General features: G+C 46.8%; 1 protein-coding gene across 1 annotated transcript in view; it reads right to left on the bottom strand.

The window, feature by feature from the left end:
* Nucleotides 1–17,707, bottom strand: part of CNIH3 (cornichon family AMPA receptor auxiliary protein 3) — a 93,428-nt gene that overhangs the window by 53,259 nt on the left and 22,462 nt on the right. The window lies entirely within an intron of this gene.

Genomic DNA, 17,707 nt, shown 5'->3' with positions numbered 1-17,707 from the left:
ACTGCACTTAGCATTATAATCTCTAGCTCTATCCATGTTATTGCAAATGGCAAAATTTCATTCTTTTTTATGGCCGAATAATATTCTATAGATAATTCTATCTAATTATCTATTCTATAGATATTCTATCTATACACCACATCTTCTTTATCCATTCATCTGTCAGGATGAACACTTGGGAGGCTTCCATATCTTGGCTATTGTAGATAATGCGCTGTAACCGTCGGGGTGCATGTACATTTTCCAGTTAGTATTTTCATATTCTTTGGGTAAATAAGCACTAGTGGAAATGCTGATCCTACGGTAGTTCCATTTTTTAATTTTTTGAGGAATCTCCATATTGTTTTCCACAATGGCTATGCCAGTTTGCATTCCTACCAAGCGGGCACAAGTGTTCCCCTTTCTCTGCAACCTTGCCAATATCTGTTGTTTCTTGAGTAGTTAATTTGAGCCATTCTGACAGGTGTGAGGTGGTACTTCTCTGTGGATTTGCATTTCCCTGATGGTAAATGATGTTAAGCATCTTTTCATGTGTCTGTTGGCCATCTGTATGTCCTCTTTGGGAAAAAATGTCTGTTTATGTCTTCTGCCCATTTTTAATTGGATTTTTTGGGGGTGTTGAGTTGTATAAGTTCTTTATATATTTTGGATACTAACCCTTTATCGGATACATCATTTGCAAATATCTTCTCTCATTTTATAGCTTTTCTTTTAGTTTTGTCAGTTACTTCCTTTCTGTGCAGAGGATTTCATCTTGATGAAGTCCCAGTAGATTATTTTTGCTTTTGCTTCCCTTGCGTCAGGAAACATATCTAGAAAAATGTTGCCACAGCCAATGTCAGAGAAATTACCGCTTGTGTTCTCTTCCAGGATTTTTATGGTTTTAGGCGTCACATTTGTCTTTAAATGAATTTGAGTTTATTTTTTTTTTTAGAAGAGCTGTGGTGGTTTTTTTTTAAGATTTTATTCTTATTTATTTGACATAGAGAGAAATCACAAGTACGCAGAGAGGTAGGCAAAGAGAGAGGTGGAAGCAGGCTCCCTGCTGAGCAGAGAGCCCGATGCAGGGCTCGATCCCAAGACCCTGGAATCATGACCTGAGCCAAAGGCAGAGGCTTAACCCAGACGCCCTGAGTTTATTTTTATATAGTATGAGAAACTGGCCCAGTTTTATTCTTTTGAATGTTGCTGTCCAGTTTTCCCAACACCATTTATTGAAGAGACTGTCTTTCCCCCCATGGATATTCTTGTCTCCTTTGTCGAAGTTTAATTCACCGTATCATCATCGGTTTATTTCTGGGACTATTCTGTTCTACTGATCTATGTGTCTGTTTTGGTGCCAGTACCACACTATTTTAATTACGACAGCTTTGTAATATAACTTGAAATCTGTACTTGTGATGCCTCCAGCTTTGGTTTTCTTTTTCAAGATTGCTTTAGTTCTTTGGGGTCTTTTGTGGTTTCAGACATATTTTAGGATTGTTCTAGTTCTGTGAAAAATGCTGTTCGTATTTTGGTAGGGATTGCATTAAATGTGTAGATTGTTTTGGGTAGTAGAGATATTTTAACACTATTTCTCTTTCCAGTTCATCAGCATAGATTATCTTTCCATTTGTGTCATCTTCAATTCCTTTCATCTGTGTTTCATAGTTTTCAGAGTACAGCTCTTTCACCTCCTTGGTTAGGTTTATTCCTAGGTATTTTACTATCTTTGGTGCAACTGTAAATGGGATTATTTCCTTAATTTCTCTTTGTGATGCTTCATTATTTGTATAGAAATGCAACAGATTTCTGTATACCAATTTTGTATCCTATGACCTTACCCAATTTATCAGTTCTTTTTTTGGTGGAGTCTTTAGGGTTTCCTATATATAGTATCATATCATCTGCACATAGGGGAAGTTTTACCTCTTCCTTACCAATTTAGATGACTTTTATTCCTCTTGTCTGAATGCTGTGGCTAGGACATCCAATACTATGTTGAATAAAAGTGGTGAGAGCAGACATCCTTGTTCTGTACCTGACCTTGAGAAAAAAGCTCTCAGTTTTCCCCATTAAGGATGATGTTTGCTGTGAGTTTTTCATAGATGGCATTTATTATGTTGAGGTTATGTTCCCTCTAAACCTACTTTGTTGAAGGTTTTTATCATGAATCGTTGTTGTACTTTGTCAAATGCTTTTTTTGTGTCTATTGAAATGACCATATGGTTTTTATCCTTTCTCTTTTTTTATTAATTTTTTTTATTTTTTTATAAACATATACTGTGTTTTTATCCCCAGGGGTACAGGTCTGTGAATCGCCAGGTTTACACACTTCACAGCACTCACCATAGCACATGCCCTCCCCAATGCCCATAACCCCACTCCCCCTCTCCCAATCCCCCCTCCTCCCAGCAACTCTCAGTTTGTTTTGTGAGATTAAGAGTCACTTATGGTTTGTCTCCCTCCCAATCCCATCTTGTTTCATTTATTCTTTTCCTACCCCCCAAACCCCCCATGTTGCATCTCCACTTCCTCATATCAGGGAGATCATAGGATAGTTGTCTTTCCCTGGTTGACTTATTTTGCTAAGTACGATACCCTCTAGTTCCATCCACGTCATCGCAAATGGCAAGATTTCATTTCTTTTGATGGCTGCATAGTATTCCATTGTATATATATACCACATCTTCTTTATCCATTTATCTGTTGATGGGCATCTGGGTTCTTTCCATAGTTTGGCTATTGTGGACATTGCTGCTATAAACATTCGGGTGCACGTGCCCCTTCGGATCACTATGTTTGTATCTTTAGGGTAAATACCCAGTAGTGCAATTGCTGGGTCATAGGGTAGCTCTATTTTCAACTTTTTGAGGAACCTCCATGCTATTTTCCAGAGTGGCTGCACCAGCTTGCATTCCCGCCAACAGTATAGGAGGGTTCCCCTTTCTCCGCATCCTCGCCAGCATCTGTCATTTCTTGACTGGTTAATTTTAGCCATTCTGAGTGGTGTGAGGTGGTATCTCATTGTGGTTTTGATTTGTATTTCCCTGCTGCCGAGTGATGTGGAGCACTTTTTCATGTGTCTGTTGGCCATCTGGATGTCTTCTTTGCAGAATGTCTGTTCATGTCCTCTGCCTATTTCTTGATTGGATTATTTGTTCTTTGGGTGTTGAGTTTGAGAAGCTCTTTATAGATTTTGGATACTAACCCTTTATCTGATACGTCATTTGCAAATATCTTCTCCCATTCTCTCAGTTGTCTTTTGGTTTTGTTAACTGTTTCCTTTGCTGTGCAAAAGCTTTTGATCTTGATGAAATCCCAATAGTTCATTTTTGCCCTTGCTTCCCTTGCCTTTGGCGGTGTTCCTAGGAAGAAGTTGCTGCGGCTGAAGTCGAAGAGGTTGCTGCCTGTGTTCTCCTCAAGGATTTTGATGGATTCCTTTCTCACATTGAGGTCCTTCATCCATTTTGAGTCTATTTTCGTGTGTGGTGTAAGGAAGTGGTCCAATTTCATTTTTCTGCATATGGCTGTCCAATTTTCCCAACACCATTTGTTGAAGAGCCTGTCTTTTTTCCATTGGACATTCTTTCCTGCTTTATTGAAGATTAGTTGACCATAGAGTTCAGGGTCTATTTCTGGGCTCTCTATTCTGTTCCATTGATCTATGTGTCTGTTTTTGTGTCAGTACCATACTGTCTTGATGAAGACAGCTTTGTAATAGAGCTTGAAGTCCGGAATTGTGATGCCACCAACTTTGGTTTTCTTTTTCAATATTCCTTTGGCTATTCGAGGTCTTTTCTGGTTCCATATAAATTTTAGGATTAATTGTTCCATTTCTTTGGAAAAAATGGATGGGATTTTGATAGGGATTGCATTAAATGTGTAGATTGCTTTAGGTAGCATAGACATTTTCACAATACTTGTTCTTCCAATCCAGGAGCATGGTCTTATCCTTTTTCTTACTAATGGGATGTATCACATTACTTGACTTGTGAAGTCAAGTAACCACCCTCGAATGTGGAAATAAATCGCCCTTGGTAAATGCTTTTTTAACATATTGTTGAATTTGGTTTGCTAATATTTTGTTGAGGATTTCTGCACCTGTGTTCATCAGGGATATTGGCCTGTAGTTCTCTTTTTTGTGCGTGTGGTGTCTTTATCTTTTTGGTGTCAAAGTAATGCTGGCTTCATAGAATAAATTTGGAAACTTTCTTTCTTCTTCTATTTTTTTTAATTAGTTTGAGAAGAATAGGTACTAATTCTTCCTTAAATGTTTAGTAGAATTCACCTGGGAAGTCCTCCAGTCCTGGTCTTTTTGTTTGGGGGGAGTGTTTTGATTAATGATTCACTCTCATTGCTGGTAACCAGGCTGTTTAAATGTTAGATTTCTTCCTGATTCAGTTTTGGGAGGTTATATGTTTCTAGGAATATATCCATTTCTTCTAGGATATCCAATTTTTTGGCATATAATTTTTCATGATATCCTCTTTAATCTTTTGTACTTCTATGGTGTCTGTTATTTTTCCTCTTTCATTTCTTATTTAGTTTATTTGAGCCCTTATTTTGTGAGTCTGGCTTTATTGATTTTGTTGATCTTCTCAAAGAAACAGCTTCTGGTTTTACTGATCTGTTCTGGTTGTGTTGGGGGGGCGGTTAGTTTCTTTTTTGTTTATTTCTGATCAAATCTTTATTATTTCCTTCCTTCTATTGGTTTGGGGTTTTGTTTATTCTTCTTTTTCTTTTTAAGTGTAAGATTAGGTTGTTTATTTGAGATTTTTCGTGCTCTCTGATCTGTGCTTATATTGCTATAAACTTCCCTCCTCCGACCACTTTTGTTGCATCCCAAAGATTCTGGACCATTGTGTTTTCCTTTTTCATTTGTCTCCATGTATTTTTAAGTTTCCTCTTTGATTTCTTGGTTGACCGATTCATTGTTTAGTAGCAAGTTACTTAACCTCCAAGTCTTTGGGTTCTTTTCAGAATTCTTTTTGTGGTTGATTTCTAGTTTCTTGGAGTTGTGATCAGAAAAGATGCATGGTATGACTTCAATATTTTTGAATTTGTTGAGACCTATTTTGTGGTTTAATATGTGATCTATTCTGGAGAATGTTCCATGTGCACTTGAAAACAATGTGTATCCTGTTGTTTTAGGATGGAATGTTCTGAATATTTCTGTTAAATCCATCTGTCCAATGAGTCATTCAAAGCCACTGTTCCCTGTTGATTTTCTGTTTAGAGATGATTTATCTATTGACATAAGTGTGGTGTTAAAATCCCCTACTGTTATTGTATTCTTATTGATTGTTACCTTTATGTTTGTTATGACCTGCTTTGCGTATCTGGGTGCTCTGATGTTGGCTGTATAAATATTTACAATTGTTATGTCTTCTTGTTGGATTGTTCCCTTTATGATTATATAATATTATTCTTCATCTATTGTTAGTCTTGGTTTTAAAGTCTATTTTGTCTGATATAAGCATAGCTACCCTTTCTTTTCACTTCCATTTTCACGATAAGTGCATCCATTCACTTTCAATCTGATCATCTTTAAATATGAAATGAGTCTCTTGTAGGCAGCATATAGATAGATCTTATTTTTTCTATTCATTCTGACACCCTATGTCTTTTGATAGGAGCATTTAGTCCATTTACATTCAAAGTAATTATTGGTAGGTATGTACATGTTGCCATTTTGCTACTTGCTTTATTAGTTGTTTTTGTAGTTCTTCTCTGTTCCTTTCTTCTATTGCTCTCTTTCACGGTTTGCTGGTTTTCTTTAGTCATATATTTGGACCCCTTTCTCTTTATTTTTTGCACATCTATTACCAGTTTTGATTTGTGGATACCGTTAGGTAACATTTTATGCACATAGCAGTCTATATATTAAGTTGGTGGGCACTTATATTTGAACTCATTCCTTACCCACCCCATCTTAGGTATATTGTGTCAGACATTACATCCTTTTATTTTGTGAATACCTTGACTGATTTTTATACTTATTTTGTTGTCTTATGCTTCCTACTGTTCTTCTGCTTATGGTCTTTCCTATCCACTCAAAAAGTACCCTTTTTTATTTCCTGTAGGGCTGATTTAATGGTCATGAATTCCTTTAACTTTCGTTTGGGAAATTCTTTATCTCTCCTTCTATTTTGAATGAGAGCCTTGCTGGACAGAATATTCTTGCCTGCATGTTTCTCCTTTCAGCACTTTGAATATAGCATTCTACTCCTTCCTGGCCTGCAAAGTTTCTGCTGAGGTCAGCTGAGAGCTTTAGGGGGTTTCCCTTGTATGTAACTGCTTTCTTTTCTCCTCACACTTTTAGAATTCTCTCTTAATCACTGCATTTTCCCATTTTAATTACTATGTATCTTGATGGTGACCTCCTTGGATTGGTTTTTGTGGGAGCTCTCTGTACCTCCTGGATCTGGATTTCTCTTTCTTTCCCCAGATTTGGGAAGTTTTCAGCTATTATTTCTTCAAATAAATTTCTGCCCCCATTTCTTTTTCTTCTCCTTCTGGGATCCCTATAATTTGACTGTTATTATGCTTGATGTTGTTGCTGAGTTCCCTGGCTGTATTCTCATTTTGCATAATTTTTTTTTCTCTCACTGCTCAGCTTGATTACTTTCTAGTACTCTGTCCTCCAGGTGGCTGATCCATTCTTCTACTTCCTCTTGTCTATTATTTATTTCAGGTCGTGTATTTTTTATTTCATTTATTGAGTTCATCATCTCTGACTGGTTATGTTTCTTATCTCTTTTTTGGTGTCTCACTGAGGTCCTCCACTGTTAAATCTAGTGTGTATCTTTATGACCTTTACTTTCAATTCTCTATCAGACATATTCTTATCTCCATTTTGCTTAGGTCTCTGTGATTTTGTTCTGTTCTTTAATTTGGGACACATTCCTCTGTCTCCTCATTCTGTCTATTGCTGTTAGGAAAGTCAGCCATGTCTCATGCACTTGGAAGTAGAAGCTTTATGAAGAAGAGGTCCCATAGTGCAGTGTCCCCTTTCCCCTGAACCTGGCGCTTCAGGGCATCTCCCCTGTATGTTGTATGCAACTTCCTGTAGTGGTGGAGCTGTGTTTGCCTTCAGTCCTGCCTGTGATGGCTCTCTCCTGTTGTGGGCAGAGTCTGGTCCCTGTGGTGTTAGTGGGCCAGTCCGGGGCTGCCCTGGGCTTGAGTAGAGTCAAACCAGGTGTTTACCAGAGATGAAGTAGCCCCAAACTGCAGGCACTTTCCCCGTGTTGTCCCCTGAGCTTTTGGTGGTGGGCGGGGCCTACAGTCAGACCAGCTGCCCACCCCCAGCCCACTGCTGGGGTCACAGTCAGACTGGCCTATGGTTCTCCTCTGCTCTCCCTTTGGCAGAACTCACTCTGGAGTGGGACTGGCCCCTGTCTGGGCTGCTTGCACCCTCACCCTGGAGTGGGGCTGCCCCCCATCTGGGCTGCTTGCACACTCATCCTTGGAGTGGGACTGACCCCTGTCTGGGCTGCTTGTACACTCACACTGGAGTGCAGCTGGTCCTCATCTGGGCTGCTTGCACACTCACTCCGGAGTGGTGCTGGTCCTCGTCTGGGCTGCTTGCACACTCACTTCGGAGTGGTGCTGGCCCTGATCTGGGCTGCACCCACACTGCCAGGTTTATGATACTGCTTTGGATGGATTCTACAGGGGTGTATCAGAGGGGGAGGTGCTCAGGCGAATGCAGGGGCGGAGCACAAAATGCCAGCAATATGTTGTGGGAGGGGACCTGCAGCCATCCAGGAAAACTGCTGCAGAGGCTGGGGTAAAAGGGGCAGGTCTGAAGATGAGAACAGGGGTAGAGCCAGCTGTTAGCAAGCTAGGAGGACAGTGTTGGTGCTGCCGTTGTTCCCATAGGTGTCCTGTGTCTAGGCCGGGGGTGGAGGAGGGAAACAGCTCCTTCCAGCCCTTTTGCTTTTAGAGAAGTCTCACAAAGACCCCTGCCCCTCCAGCATGCATTCTTATATTAGCAAATAAGCCTCCTCGTGTACCCCAGATGTTTTTCAAACTGCTGCTTCTGTGCTGTATCTCAGAGGGGCTGCTGGTTGTTCCATCTCTTTAAGGACAGGGATTCAGCTTCCCCCCACCCTCCCAGCTCTCCCAGAGCTTGCTCACTGATTTTTAAAGTTCCAGGTGTTAAGTCCCACTGATTGTAAGAACTGGTGAAGTGGGGCCCTTCTGGGTTTCAAAGTCAAATACTACGGGGATTTGTCTTCCCGGTGGGGCCCCCCCATGCCCGGCTGAAGTCTGCTCCTCTTCCCTGCCTGTGCCTGTGGGGCCCTCCCTCCTGCGGACAGTCTCAGGCCCATTTGGTTCCCAGCTGCCTCTGCCCATCCTTCCCTCTTTGATGTGGACTCTTGTCTACCTTTAGCTGTGGAGAGGCTGTTCTGCCTCTTCAGGTCATTTTCTAGGTCATTTAGGCTGACATGGGTATGATCTAGGTGTCCCCATGGGACAAGGTGAGCCAGGATCTTCCTGCTCCACCATCTTCCCTGGAAGTCCCGCAGAGTCACTGGCTGATTTGTTCATCTCATCCAGAAACACCGTCCCAGGAACATGCAGACTAACATTGACCACATAACCAGGCACCACGGCCCCATCAAGCTGATGCAAAATTAAGCACCCAAACCCCCAGTAGCTGGGACTGTTGCAGGCTCTGGGGCATGTTGGGACCTGGCCAGCAGGTGCAGCTGGAGCAGCAGGACAGATTTATGCCCCCAGCAGGTGCTTTGCCCATGGGAGAAACAATCGTGAATCTTGGCATCTATCAACGAGCTCATTTTAGGAAGGAGGCTACCCTAAAATAACGTGGAAAAAGTGTGTGATCCAGGCTGCTCCATTTAGGGACAAAAACCTTAAGGACCAGAGAAGGAAAAGGACTCTCAGGACACTCTGCCTCCCACAGCACACACGGAGACGGGGGTTGGGGGGAGGGTACAACTGTCCCAGGAGCAGTGGCAGCCCTCCTTACAAATGGGGCTGCCCATTTGAGCTGTGGGCTGCCAGGAAAAGGCCCCACAAAAGGATGCCCAGGCCAGGAGTTCTCCGAGCAGGGCCGAGGGTGGAATGGATGATCTTACAGCAAGCGCACGTCACCAGCCCACTTCACAGCCCTCACCACCGGTATGTTCATAGACGGCGCAGAGCCTGCACTTGTCAAAAGGGCATCAAGTGCAAGTCATGGACTTGAGTTTGGGTCCTGGCTTTGCTCTTGACCATGTGATGTTGGACAATCTCTTCGCGCCCCCCCCCCCCGCCCATGCCTCATTTTCCTGATGTGCAAAATTAGCCCCCGGATTAGATCAGCATTTCAGAACATGGGAGAGGAATGGTACACATTTCAGATTGACTCCAGGGGAGTTGTCAAAGCACAAGTGGGCAGAGGTCCTGTGCGGGATCTGCTCAACCCAAACCAGATGGGAGCATTGCTGGGGCTCACTGACAGGGACCCCCCCATCCAGCTCTACAAGCATCCTGGAGAATGCTACCCCACCAGGCCACCTGCAGCATCCCTCAGACAACCAAAGCCCAACCTAAGAGCCTCTTTGAGAACTGCAGCCACAGGTTCCTACTTGGCCTCTGACCCTTACCTCCAGATACTGTTCAGGGAGATGCCACTTTAAGTCTATGCAAATACAAACATCTTCAACATAGTAGCCTCCATCTCTAGACCCGAATTCGGAAACACAGCTTTGACCTGAAAAGTTAGTCCTAGCCCAGGCCACGTATGCGAAGAACACGAAGAACACGTGTAAAGAGTCCCGCTGTGTCTCTAGGACACGTGCACTAGGAGAGGAGAGGCTTCTGTTCGCTGCTGCTGTGCGATGGAAAACACAGAGGCTGTCCTCTGCCCCCATACCTGGCACAGAGCTCCTAAAATCTTTCTCCCCCCAGGGATAAGGGCACTAGGAGCATCTTTTGTTCTAAGGAGGCAAATCTGAGTGGGCTCCTGGATGGCGGCTGCGTGCCAGGAAGCCTGAGCCATGATTGGAAGCTTGGGATTTTCAAACTAACCCCCCCGCCCCGCTCTGGAAAGGGGAGAGGGTGGAGATGAAGTGATAGTTGGTCACGCCTATGTGAGGAAGCCTCCACAGAATCCCGACAGCTCGGGGTTCAGAGAAGCTTCGGGGTTGGCGAGCACATCCACACTGAGAGGGTGATATGCACCCCAACATCAGAAGGACAGACGCTCCGGCATTCGGCACGCCCCAGACCTCACCCTATGGATCTCTTCATCTGGCTGTTCATCTGTATCCTTTACCAAATCCTGTAATAAACTGATGAGTGGGTTTCCCTGAGTTCTATGAGCTGTAGTAGCAAATTAGTCAAACCCAAGGAGGGGTCTCGGGAACTTCTGATTGGTAACCACGTCGGGCAGTTGTGGGTCACCTGGAGACCTACTTGCTACCAGCTGTTGGCACCTGAAGTGGGGGACGGTCTCGCAGGACCAAGCCCTTCCCCTGCGGGGTCTGTGCTTGCTCCGGGTAGACAGTAGCAGAACAGAATAAAATTGTAGCCCGTGCAGCTGCGTGGGAGAACCTTGGTGTGGGAAAACCTCCGTGTGGGAAAACCTCCACCCATCAAGTGAGCAGAGTAAGGTGTTGTGTGAGCAGGAGGGGAGATGCCACAGGGGGGACGAAACCACGTCTTTCTTTTATGGCTGCCTCCCCCACACCTGGATTCGGACCAGGCACACCGAAGTTGTTCAGTAAGTATCTACTGAGAAAATGAATGAATGAATGAGTTTGCCCGTCTTTGTATCCCCGGCCTAGCATTTATGACTGCTGGTAAATGAGTGCACAAACAAATGTGAAGGATTTCTACACTTCTCAAACCACTTTCACAAATTCTTCATTAGCTCGTCGCAGCCATCCAGCCAGCTCTCCCTGCAAATAAAGCAGGGGACATCCTACTACCCAGCACCGTCTTTCCAGGGTAGATGTGTGCGCTTAAGGACAAATTTTCTCTGCATCCATGATGGAGCTCTGGGGAATCCAGGGTCCAGGAGGGCAGTCCCCCAAGGCAGGTCACGGATTCGGGGCTTCCGTCCACACTCGCCAATTAACTAGTGATTTACCCATATTTGGGAGTATGTAAGGATACTCCACCTTATAAAAAAAATTATTTTGGGTGGTTTATCAGAACTATATAAAATAGTGCAAAAACCAATGAAAATAAAAATTAGGGTCAGAAAATAATTTGAACCTGAATGAAATTTTTAAAAGTTGTGAGGGGGAAATACACACACACCTGAAGACCCCAGGACTCCAAAGAGCCAACAATTAGGATCCCCACTTCCCCGAAGTGAAAGTGGGAAGAGACACCTGGGGCACAGCTCTCAACATCCATAAAAAAGGGTGCGCACTCGTCGGAGGAAACAAATTGCCCCTCAACACCCACACCTGAAATTGCTCATGGCACAGATCTTAACCCAGCAGAGGACATAGCACGGAACCAGGAGTTGGACTTTTTACTGTAGCCTCCCTCAACAGTGGCTGAGAAACGCACCGATGTGTGGCCCAGAAGAAACAGTTGATGGGGCAGGCAGGGTCTATGCGCTTCCGTAATCTCCCACTAACCTACTTCCCCCCAGGGGCCGCAGCAGTCAGAGCACAGGCAAGAGGAGGCCAGGATCCCCAGCAAAAACCAGGCTGCTCTCTCCTGCCTGGATGTCTGTTTTCCTTCCACCCAAAGGTGAGTCTCCATTTATCCCTCCAGATGCCTCTCTGTCCTTCTCCCTCCTGCTCTCCAAAGAGTGCACCCCCTGGCCCTCCTCGCCTGCTGGCTGTTCATCACTTTAGGCCAATAGGAGGTGCCCGAGGGAGACCACAGGGTCCTAGGGGGCCCTTCCTACCAGACTGTGGTGGCTCATAGTCTGTGTTCCTCCAGTCAAGGGCACCCCCGCCCCCATGGGAACCGCCCCCTCCCCTCCTCCCTTCAGACCTGGGGTGGGAGCTGCCTACCCCTTGGCCACACCTCCCTAAATGACCTTGAGAGCTCTCCATAATGGCCCCTGGGGAACGGCTTTCCATCTTACTGGGACCCTAACAGAGGCGGGAGCCGAGGGACCTCAAGAGCAGGCCAGTTGCCTTTCCTAACAACCGAGTAAATACAAACTCTGGATACATCCCAGCACGTGAGCGGATGACTGGTCCCTGCCTCAATATCCCAGCCGCAGGGCACAGAATTACTTCACCGGGGGAAATTTCCAAAGCAAGCATGATCAGCGACTGGCTGCTCTCGCTGCTCAGCGGAGAATTTTATTTGTTTCAACCCCAGTCACGCGGCTGTAGAATATTCAGTTTTGAACAGCACAGCCTCCCCATGAGTTCTCCAGGCTGAATTATTTATACGGCGTGTCCCTAAATAACTGAGGCCAGTGACCTGCTCTGGGTGGTTACTGGTTATACACGATGAAACTCTGCAAGATGTCTGACGATTCTGGTTTTATTTTTTTAAAGATTTTACTTAGGAGCACCTGGGTGGCTCAGTCATTAAGCGTCTGCCTTCAGCTCAGGTCATGATCGCCATGTCCTGGGATCAAGCCTCACATCAGGCTCCCTGCTCAGTGGGGAGTCTGCCTCTCCCTCTCCCAGTCCCCCTGCTTGTGTACCCTTTCTCTGTGTCAAATAAATAAATAAATAAATAATTTTAAAATCTTTAAAAAAACAAAGATTTTATTTCTTTATTTGACGGGGGCGGGGGGAGAGGGCATGAACAGGGGGAGGGGCAGAGGGAGAAACAGAACCCCCCAGAGGTTTCCTTCCTTGAGAATGGCAAAGGCCAAGTGGAGGAAGGGGACACATTCCGTGCCAGCCCAGCTGATAGACCAGCGAAATATTGGCTGCTGAAATGAATGATCAGCCGGGTTCCGTTTTCTTCCTACGGCGCTGCTTGGTCAATCACGTTTCAAACTGGGAGGGCCTCGTCGTTAAATGGAGGGTATTTTATGAGCCCAAGCCTGGGCATTCCATGTGTCTCTTCCTTCAGTCCGTGGGTCTGCGTTTCTCAGATCGGTGTTGTACGTGGGGGCAATTGGGTGTCTGGCATTTCTACATCTTTACAGATCAGTTGCACACACTTCTCGCAAGACTGCACCTGTCGCCGTCCCCTCTGTAGACGCGAAGCTGTGTGAGCTCCGTGTAAACACTGGGTGCCGATGCTTTGTGCCGCATGTCAGTGTGGCCCTCTTCCAGGCCAGATACCCTTTTCCATCAAGTAAGGCTCCTGGGTTAAAGCCCCTCTTGCTTTTTTTTTTTTTTTTTTTTTTAAAGATTTTATTTATTTATTTGACAGAGAGAGATACAAGTAGGCAGAGAGGCAGGCAGAGACAGTGAGAGGGAAGCAGACTCCCTGCCGAGCAGAGAGCCGGATGCGGGACTCGATCCCAGGACCCTGAGATCATGACCTGAGCCGAAGGCAGCGGCCTAAACCACTGAGCCACCCAGGCGCCCCCCTCTTGCTTTTTTACCTGAAGCTCAGAGATTTGGAGCTCCTTCTAGATAATCTTGATGCCTGCCTCCTTGTTCTGGAGTTTGTTACTGTTTTTAAGTAGAGAGCATATTCTATGTGCTTCTGATTCATCTTCCTTCTCCTCCCTCTTGGTCCTAAGTGACGAGTGACCTTAATAGACACTTCACTCAGCCACTGTCTGAAATCTTGTTCTAAAAACAGAATCAGGGGTGCCTGGGTGGCTCAGTCAGTGAAGGGTCTGCATTCATCTCAGGTCATGATCCTGGGGTCCTGGGATTGAGCCCCGCTCTGCCCGCTCAGCTTCTGCCCGGTTGGTCTGGGAGGACGGGAGCAGGCGTCCTGCAATCCTCATGGGCAACACAACGCACGTCAGCATTCCCAACCCCACCACCTGGTGCAGGCTGGCTTGATCCTGCCTCCCTGGGTCTGATTTCTGGAAGTCCTGAGAGATGTGCCCATGGGGGACTCTATTATCTTTCCTGCTCCCTCTGCATTTATGTGCTTTGTATAGCTGGGAGGCCTTCTCAGCCACCTGGCCCCATAGTGACCAGAAGGGGCTGTCAGGCAACACTGCTTAGCCCTTGTCTACTGCCAACCCCCAGCCTTGAGTCCATCCCCCGAAGCCCCTGTCCTCCTGCAGCGGGCAAATGGATGAAGCCCAGCCGACTGCCAAGGAAAGGATGGCCTGGGCAGGACTCGGGTGCCAACCTCCCCGCTAAACTCATCAAACCCACTGGCGGGGGCACCGATCAGCCAGCAGCCCACCAGGGACTGCAGTCCACCACCTCGTGTTCAGTCCCAGTCTAGGAATCCCAAAGTGACCCCCACCACCTTGCTGATCTGCCTCCGTACGGACACTGTCTGCTCCAGCCTCTGGCCGTGGGCCGCAGACCTGGAAGAGAGGTTTGGGTGAGGTCACGGGCCAGCTCTCTGCTCTCCTCCCAAACCCAGAAATCACCACTCAGATTTCCAGGCCAATACTTCTCCTTTGCAAGAAGAGGCAGCGGGTCAACAATTCCATGAAAGTTTCCCAACCATGCCACGGGCTAAGGAATGCAAACACAGGTAACAACGAGATGTTACTCTACACATATCAGATTGAAAGAGAAATTTAATTTGTGCTGCATACACGTCTGTCCGAGAGGCAGGAGATGGAAACCTGCTCAGTGCTGCTGAGAACGTGAACGCATACAGCCTGGTAGTCCCAATCTGCAAAGCGCGCAGCCAGCAACCCCAGCTCTCAGGGGGCCGCTCATTGAAATGAAGGCTCCACCGCAGAGCCGAGGTCCAAGTGAAACACGGGCAAAACACTGGAGAAACAGTAAGTGCCCATCAGTAGGAGGAGGCGGAACGGGCCGTGGCATGTGTGCAGCCTGGGGTCCGAGCCACGTGGAGCCTAACCTGAAGGGCCTTCCTGACTGCTACTTGGTGAGAAAAGCCAACTGCCGAGAAATGGAAAAGCAAAACCAAGACGCACCCTAAGTATTCGTGTTTGTAGAGGAGCGTGGGGGAGCCTGTGAAGGGCAAAGTCCCGCTGTGGCTGGAGGGGGCAATTATGCAAAACAGCGACAAAAACCCCAGTTTAATTCGTGGTAGGAAACACAGAACACAGATAATCCCATCTGATTCCATTTACATATAATTATGCATGCGTGTGCTCACAGAAAGATACACGGAAGTCATCACGGAATGCTGATGGGCCCTATCACTGGATACTTTCCTCACACCATTCCCGTGCTATTTGTATTTTTATAATAAGCATAAAATATTCATATAATCAGGGAAATACCCTGCAAAGCTATTTTACTGGGCTTTTTCATTCCCTGCTTCTCTAACTATCATCACTCCAAATGCATCACTTCCAACCAAATAAACTGCAGCAGAGCAGCAGCCGTGACAGCTCTGGGCTCACCTTCATGAGTTCTGAGCTGTGTGCTTATGTGCGCATGTGCGCGTGCATGCCTGGTGTGAGTGTCTGCCTGCCTCTATGTGTGCATGTGGGAGTGCCTCTGTGTGCATGCATGTGTGCGTGTGCGTGCCTGTCTGTGTGTGCATGCATGTGTGTGCACTGCCTTTCTGTGTGCCTGCCTCTGTGCACATGCACGTACATGTGTGTGCATGCCTATGTGTGTGTCTGCTTTGTGTACATGTGTGTTCATATCTGCACATGTGTGTGCACGCATGCCTCTGTGTGCTTGCATGTATGTGTTGCTAACCTGTGTGTGTGCCTGCTGTGTGCATGCGTGCATTCATGTCTGCACATGTTGTGTTCATGTCTGCTTGCCTGCCTGTGTGCCTGCCTTTGTGTGCATCAATGTATAATGTGTGTATGCCTGTGTGTGCATGCATGTAAGTGTGTGTGTGCCTGCTCTGTGTGCATGTGCATGCCTGTGTGTGACTGTCTGCCTACCTGTAAGTGTGCATGTGGAAGTGCCTCTTTGTGCATGCATGTGTGGATGTGCACATGCGTGTGTGTGCGTGCTCTGCGTGCATGCATGTACACGTGTGTGCATGCGTGTGCACACGTGTTCGTGCCTTGTGTGCCTGCTCCATGTGCACGTGTGTATTCATATCTGCATGTGTGTGCGTGCTTGCCTCTGTGCACACATGCATGTACATGTGTGTGTGCCTGTTCTGAGTGCATGTGTGCGTTCATGTCTGCACATGAGTGTTCGTGTGTGCATGCCTGCCTCTGTGTGCCTGCGTGTACGTGTGTGCATACCTGCCTCAGTGTGCCTGCCTGTGTGTGCAAACCTGCCTATGTGCATGCATGTGTGCATGCCTGGCTTGTGTGTGTGTGTGTGCACGTGTGTAATATCTCCCTCTCACTCACTCTCTTTCCAGCCCACCACCATCTGAACAAGCCCACAGACAGCTGAGGACCTGGCACCAGAAGGATCCCGTCAAGCCGGTGTCTATACTGAACACATGGGCTCCACACCTACTGCCTTGCTTGCCCAAGGAGCCCAGAGCCTCGGCTGGGCTGGTGGGGAGCTGTGCTGGGTCCTAGTGGCACCAGCGGGACTGCAGCAGAGAACCAAGGAGTCTTCTCAATTATGATCTCAGCAGCTGGGAGCTGACATATCTTTTCCCCGCCTCTTATTTCCAGGATGACAGTGTATCCGGCCTCTGAAACCCCACGCAAACAGAAAACTGTTGATGAACAGCAGGCCAATTTGCTAGAAGAATTTTGCTGTTGTGTCTACTTAAACTGGAACAGTCTCCTCCCATGCTCCCCAACCCCCCAACCCCCTCCCCGCACGCGCTGACGCAAAAGACTGAGTCCCAGAGCCAAAAACAACCAAACACAAGGGCAGCGTGGTCCTAAGCAAAGCGGCGGGGCTGGGCCACGGGGCCCTGGTGCTCATCTGCATATGGTTTTGCATAAATGTGTATGTGGGCTTCCAGAGACCTAATTCCCAGTGTTTAGGGTCAAAGTGGTTAGTCTGTGCAACTTCTCGGAAGCGTGCATCCTGTGAGCCTCCCTGCTTGGTCAGGGTGCTGGGACACCTCCATCTGCTGACAGGCACTGTTCAGGCGGGAGATTCCTGGCCCACGCCCCAGACACAGCATCCCGGGCAAGGACCGCTGCACAGCCCACAAGGACACCCCAGTCTCAGAAGCTGTTGCAGTGTGGTTAGCCTGCCCCAGGTGCTGTGGGGGGGTGGGGCTTAGAGGGGACGTGTAGTTGTTATTGATAGGTCAGACCCATGGCCTGTGTGAGCACCTCTAGGGCAGGTATTCCACACTTCACTTACTGGAAATTTTTGCCGATGAAAAGGCCTCGAAGATTCCTTGAAGCCCAGGGTACACAGTCCTCCTCCACTTGAAATTGTAGTGCAAGAGAATAAAACAGTGCAGGACAGGACAGAGACAGGCAGCGAGCCAGCCCTCCCCAGTGGAGAGCCTCCCTGGCAGACTGTATCCGGTGTTCTGGACCAGGGAAAACTGATCATTTTGCAATGGACAGAGGGGCTCCTGGGGGTATCTTTGCTTGGGCCAAGTTTCCCCCGAGTTTCTGCATTTCCAAATGAAGCCAAGTCGAGAGAACCTAATTGGGCTGGAGGTAAATGTGGGTTCATTATTCATCCAATAAATGCCATTGAGCATCTACTGTGTACCAAGATTTCAGGTGTGTGCCGGAAAAGAGGTTTATGTGGGTGCGTTCATTTCCTACAGCTACTGTACCAAACCACGGCAGACGTGAACGCTGAAATGGGTCACGCAG

This window comes from Meles meles, chromosome 17 (assembly GCF_922984935.1).
Source record: "Meles meles chromosome 17, mMelMel3.1 paternal haplotype, whole genome shotgun sequence".
NCBI classification, from domain to species: domain Eukaryota; kingdom Metazoa; phylum Chordata; class Mammalia; order Carnivora; family Mustelidae; genus Meles; species Meles meles.
This window is presented reverse-complemented; position numbering and strand designations above follow the sequence as displayed.